The sequence below is a fragment of the Haliotis cracherodii genome, unplaced genomic scaffold (genome assembly GCF_022045235.1).
Source record: "Haliotis cracherodii isolate W230 unplaced genomic scaffold, xgHalCrac1.p SCAF_13, whole genome shotgun sequence".
Classification (NCBI taxonomy): domain Eukaryota; kingdom Metazoa; phylum Mollusca; class Gastropoda; order Lepetellida; family Haliotidae; genus Haliotis; species Haliotis cracherodii.
Window position 1 is genome coordinate 34,523,852 of NW_027266268.1, and position 6,311 is coordinate 34,530,162.

Consider the following 6,311-nt stretch of genomic DNA (forward strand, 5'->3'; position numbering starts at 1 on the left):
CACGAAAGTGGGATACGTTGACATGCATCAACCAAGTCAGCGAGCCTGACCACCCGGACCTGTAAGTCGCCTCTTACGACAAGCATAGTCACCTATTACGGCAAGCATGGGGTGCTGAAGACCTATTCTACCCCGGATCTTCACGGGTCAAACTTCAAGAAACACAAAACGACATGTACAGTCGGTTTCCATTTTCTTTTCTCCGCACTGACAATATGTACTTTGTATGACTATTTAACATCTTTTAAAAGTTTTGATTCACAATCGATGCAATCGGTCTGTCCACATAATTATTTCTGGAAATCAAGCCTGTGTATTCTTGGACGTTTTTGACAGTTTCGAGTCGGCTCCTCTGTGGGTCAGGGGTTGCTCTATCGTAGGCGGCCTAATCGTTTACTAAGCACCGTTACAATATATATGTAATGTGGTAGATAATATATTTTTGAAACTATTATCAAACGAAAATGATTTTTGAGTATTGAATTGAGACATACATACGTAGCTGTATCGAGAATAAAAAAGTCACCGTGTTAAAAATCAGAACAAATACCACGAGTACTTGGATCACCTGTCGTTGGATATAGAACTTTCAGCTTTGGTTTGGGTAAAATGGTTTGAGTGGATTGCCGATCTGAATTATGGAAACACCGATACTAACGTTAAAATTTGGAGCCGAAATGAATTTTTGTTTCATTATAATACTACACTCGCATATAAAACAAGCATTGAACTTCAGCAACATAGGAAGAGAACGTGACGTGGGCACCCATAATAACATCATCAAGCCTACCACTCACTTTGACGCAGAAACTATGACGTCACAGTCGGCTGTCAAAAAGTTCCAAAATTTAAGGAAATCTTGGGTCTTAAACGACACTGTCTTTTTTTAAATTAATTTTCTGCATTGATAGAAATTTGGTTGCAAAACATATCCTTGGGACAACACGGTAATCAATGTAAAAATGATAAGACTTTATACACATAATGTAAAGATGTTAGCAACGTGGTGTTTCTTCCAGTTGGTACGGTCGTAATGTAGCCTCGGAACTTCTTATAATAGTCGTCAAGGTGCCACATGTTAAAAAGAACTAATCATCAAATATCATATATGTCTATTCTTCAAATGCGGTATTTCCTGAATACATTACTGTCGTACAGTGAGTGAGTATCGTTTTACTCCGTTTTTAGCAATGTAGCGGAGAGGCACATCAGAATTTACCAGGACTTCACACATTGTGCCCATGTGGGGAATCGGACCCGGGTCTTCGGCGTGACGAGCGAACGCATTAACCACTTGGCTTCCCCACCGCCCCACTGTCGTACAGTAATGGAGGAGTTGGAAGGAGAGTTGTCCCTGGGTCATCTGAATTTGTTAATACGGATCAGGGTAAAAGGTAAACACACTACAATTCGTAGAAAATCCCAGTAAGCAATCCATAGGCTAGGCTGTTTTCAAATTCACTTTCCCTACAGTGCCCCAGTGTCCACACAACACCAGATGCGCCATGCCTCATTACTTGCTGATTGTTCATTTTACATGTATAATTATGAAATGAATCGTGCGACCTGGTGACTTTGGTTTTTATCTTCTTTCCTTTGCTAACAGACAGAGGTGAAGGAAACATCACCACATCTGAGAGTTGCCCCTCTGACACATCCACGACCTGGTGGTGCTTCAGCAGTGTTTTGTCATCACTGTCAGTAACAACTATGCCTACAGCCACCTTGCCTTCCTGGATCCCAGAATACATGCTCAGCCCGGTCAGGCGAACACTGGTATCACAGGATATATACAACGCATCATATAGATAGTTTGTATCGTAAAAAGTCGGGTGGGACTCTTGGTCAGGATGTGAGCGAGATAAGTTATAGACAGGAGATTTCCGAGATATGTCACAGAACGGCCGTATATCCAGGTGGCTGATAGAGTATTTTCGTAAGAACATTATGACATGGGCATCACTTAAAATACCTTCATTGCAGACAGTTGTGGCAAATTGCGCCATTGAAATAGATCGAAAACGAATGAGAAACAAACACTCTCCCAGAACTTCTCTTTTCTCTTCTGGAGTTACCTCCCTTCCCTCCGTCGACATTCAGCTTCCGCCCAAGACATGACAGATCGGAAGATGCAAATCTCTTTAACTCTCATGTCATCTGCCTTCAGGACCAGCTTTAGACATTCCTTGCTTAGCTCGCAGAATCCCTCGCTAGCAACACTCACCTCGGCATTGGATTTAATGACTTCCAGAGCTCTTTCTTTCAGGTTTTTTTTGTCAAACAGGTCTGCTTGTTGTAGGAATAGACATGCGTTGCTAGGCGACATAAATTGTAAACAGAACCTCTCACATTGCGTTTCCAGTCCTGGGACGCTGTATTTCCTAGCAGCGTACATCAGACCAAGGACAGTGTCAGGAGTTAACGCGACCTCCCCTGTGTAGAGATACCTGGTGATGAAATGTTAATGTTATATAAAGTCTCACCCGGGTGTGTTTGGATATCAAATGTATCAACTCAGTCTTGCTGAGACGCAAGGGTGGGATTCTATTAATCATCAAAAATCATTATTTAGCTTAACTTTCTGAATAGCAACACCAAGTGTCGTGGATGTAACTAATACAGCCACAGTTTCAGTGGCAGTGGGATTAGTGATGTCATTTGATTGTGATGTCATGGTAACCGATGACATCACACTGGCCGCAAAGCATTGTTACAATTTCATTGATCTCACATACAGATATCTCTCATTGAAATCAGTTTTGGGTGATAAATAGAGAATCTCTCCCAAGTGTCTTTTGATATCAAATATATCAACACGAGTTGATAAAAGTGGGAAAACACCGAGGCTTGCCGAGGATTTTTTCCACTTTTATCAGCGAGTGTTGATATATTTGATATCAAAAGACACAAGGGTGAGATTTTATTTATCATCCAACATCATTATTTCCAACTTATTCAGTTTGTAGAAAGTAATAAGCAGTGTCTTAAGTGTAAAAAATACTGCTAACAGCTTCAGTAGCAGAACCATTAGTGATGTCATTTGATTGCGACGTCATGGTAACCAGTGACGTCACAATGGCCTGCAAAGCATTGTGATGCAATTTCATTGCAGCGATATCTACAGTGTAGATATCGCTTGATCTCACCCAAGCGATATCTCCTGTGGGAACCAGTTTTGGATGATAAATGATCGTGATTTTTCGTTTTGTTAAACAGAAACTATGGAATATCAGTGTAAACATACCAAGTGGGCAAACATGAGATATTTCAGAAACGACTGAGTGATGTAATTTCTAGCAGGTAAACATTTCACAAATCAGAAATTATTGCATGCTGGTGTAATTACACCATGTGAGTAAACATTAAAAACTCGAGAAACCATCAAGATACAGTTGGTATTCTACAATGGACTGCTTTCATTTGAGATTAATTAGGGTTGTGTAAATCGTTGTGTCTTTTGTTTTAGATGCTTATAAAACAGCTCTAGATATGGTGATACGTTGTCGTGTCATATTGTGGCTGCTGGAGATTGTGCCATGTCAACAACTTGTTCTCTTTGTACCTTCTTTTATCTTCTGATACCCGTCTGCCAGATAGTTCGAAATATACCAATAAAACATCTCAACTCACCTTAGAAAGGTCTTGAAGTTGTCTGTCTGAATATCAGGAATCAGTACTTGGCCCGTCTCGGGGATCGATCCACAGAACATCGCGTGAAACACGCAACTACGGCTGACTAAAATGAACTTGTGAGCCTGGATTGTCTCCCTTTGATCTCCAACGAGAAAGGTCACATCAGCCAACAACGAACTGTCCAACATGTGCAGGTTGGTTTCCGCCAAGGACTTTCCACTTTGCCAATTGTCAACATCAGTAGCCATGATGTGTCTGAACAAACAAAATGAAAACACTCTGTATTCCCTCTGAGGAAGACTTAATTTTTTATTAATTTAACTAAAAACGTTTTCGTTTTCTTCAAACCTTGATACTGGAGTCGCAATATGGACCAGGATGTGGTGATCGCAGGCTCTGATCCCGGATTCGTCTTGATCACGATCCTTGGTTTGACAGCACCATACACTTAGATTTCACAAACACAGAAACCTGCTCCACATCGGGCTTCTAATTCCACAATAAGATGTCACGCATTCACTCCACCAACACTAAGATGTCACTCACTCACTCCACCAACACTAACATGTCTTTAACTCACTCCACCAACACTAAGATGTCACTCACTCACTCCTACCACACTAAGATGACACTCAATCACTCTACCCACACTAAGATGTCACTCACTCACTCCACCAACACTAAGATATCACGCACTCGCTCCACCAACACTAAGATGTCAATCACTCACTCCACCAACACTATGATGTCACTTACTCAATCAACCAACACTAAAATGTCACTCACTCACTCCACTCACACTAAGATGTCACTCACTCACTCCACTCACACTAAAATGCCACTCACTCACTCCACCAACAGTAAGATATCACTAACTCCGCCAACACTAAGATGCCACTCACTCACTCACTTCACCCACAAAAAGATGTCACTCACTCACTCCATTCACTAAGGTGTCACTCACTCACTCCACCCACACTAAGGTGTCACTCACCCCACCAACAGTAAAATGCCATTCACTCAGTCCACCAACACTAAGGTGTCACTCACTCACTCCACCAACAGTAAGATATCACTCACTCCACCTACACTAAAATGCCACTCACTCACTCCATCAGCACTAAGGTGTCACTCACTCACTCCATCAGCACTAAGGTGTCACTCACTCACTCCATCCACACTAAGGTATCACTCACACACTCCATCCACACTAAGGTGTCACTCACTCACTCCACCCACACTAAAATGTCACTCACTCACTCCATCAACACTAAGATGTCAATCACTAACTCAACCCACGCTAAGATGTCACTCACTCACTCAGGCCATGCACACTAAGGTGTCACCCAATCACTCCACCAACACTAAGATATCACTCACTCACTCAATCCACACTAAGGTGTCACTCACTCCACACACTCTAAGGTGTGACTCACTCCACCAACACTTAGGTGTCACTCACTCATTTCGTCCACACTAAGGTGTCACCCACTCACTCCGCCAACACTAAGATGTCACTCACTCACTCCACACAAACGAAGGTGTCACTCACTCCACACACACAAAGCTCTCACTCACTCACTCCACCCATACTAAGATGTCACTAACTCCACCAACACTAAGATGTCACTCACTCACTCCATCCACACTAAGATGTCACTCACTCACTCCACCCATTTATGGTGTCACTCACTCACTCCACCCACACTAAGGTGTCACTCACTCGCTCCACACACACTAAGATGTCACTCACTCACTCCACCCATTTATGGTGTCACTCACTCACTCCACCCACACTAAGGTGTCACTCACTCACTCCACCCACACTAAGATGTCACTCACTCACTCACTCACTCACTCACTCACTCACTCACTCCACCCACACTAAGGTGTCACTCACTCACTCCACCAACACTAAGATGTCACTCACTCAGCCCTTAGGCCAGACTGTGCACACGTGTACATGTAATAGTTGTTGAATGCTTAGTTATTTTTAGAACAACATATAACGTTACTATGGAAACACATGGGAAAACACATGGTTGTGTGTAATCAAAAGAGAGCTCCGTTGTTGCTGTGAGGCGAACACCAAGGGAGATAACCATGGACAGGCAATAGGACTTCAAGTTTCGATTTATAAACACCAGCGTTCATGAGTTCTACCTGGATAAAAGTGACCTGTGGATTAAATGAGCTGCAACTAGGTGAACATAATTATGTAAATGTCCCTCAAACACTTAATTAATATACAATCGTTGATGTAAATGTACGTCTGATTTCTTTACCTGTATGTGTAACACCTCGAGACAACACAACCCGGTCTTGCTTCCTGGTGGACGTCACGTGACATCTACAGTCTCACCGAAATACGAAGGCTGTCGAGCCCACGCCTTCAATTGTTATTTCCTATTATGTCAACACTGAAGCAGTCTCTCCAAGGGCAACAGGTGGAGCTGTGTTGGATCCCCTCTCACATAGATATTCACTGTCGAAGCTAGCTCTAGACAAAGCGGATATACAGCCTATTCCCTTTAGTAAACTAGTGATAAAAAGCAAAATCAAAGCCTCCATAGCAAAAAGATGGCAAGCACAATGGGACGCAAGTAAGATCGGCAGATGGCTATACAAAATTCAACCCAAGGTCCAACAAAAGCCAAACTCATACTCAAATGAAAGGA

General features: G+C 42.5%; 1 pseudogene; it reads right to left on the bottom strand.

Moving 5' to 3' along the window:
- Positions 1 to 1,403: 1,403 nt before the first annotated feature.
- On the bottom strand, positions 1,404 to 5,983 carry LOC139459226 (BTB/POZ domain-containing protein 6-like; annotated as a pseudogene).
- Between the last annotated feature and the right edge of the window lie 328 nt (positions 5,984 to 6,311).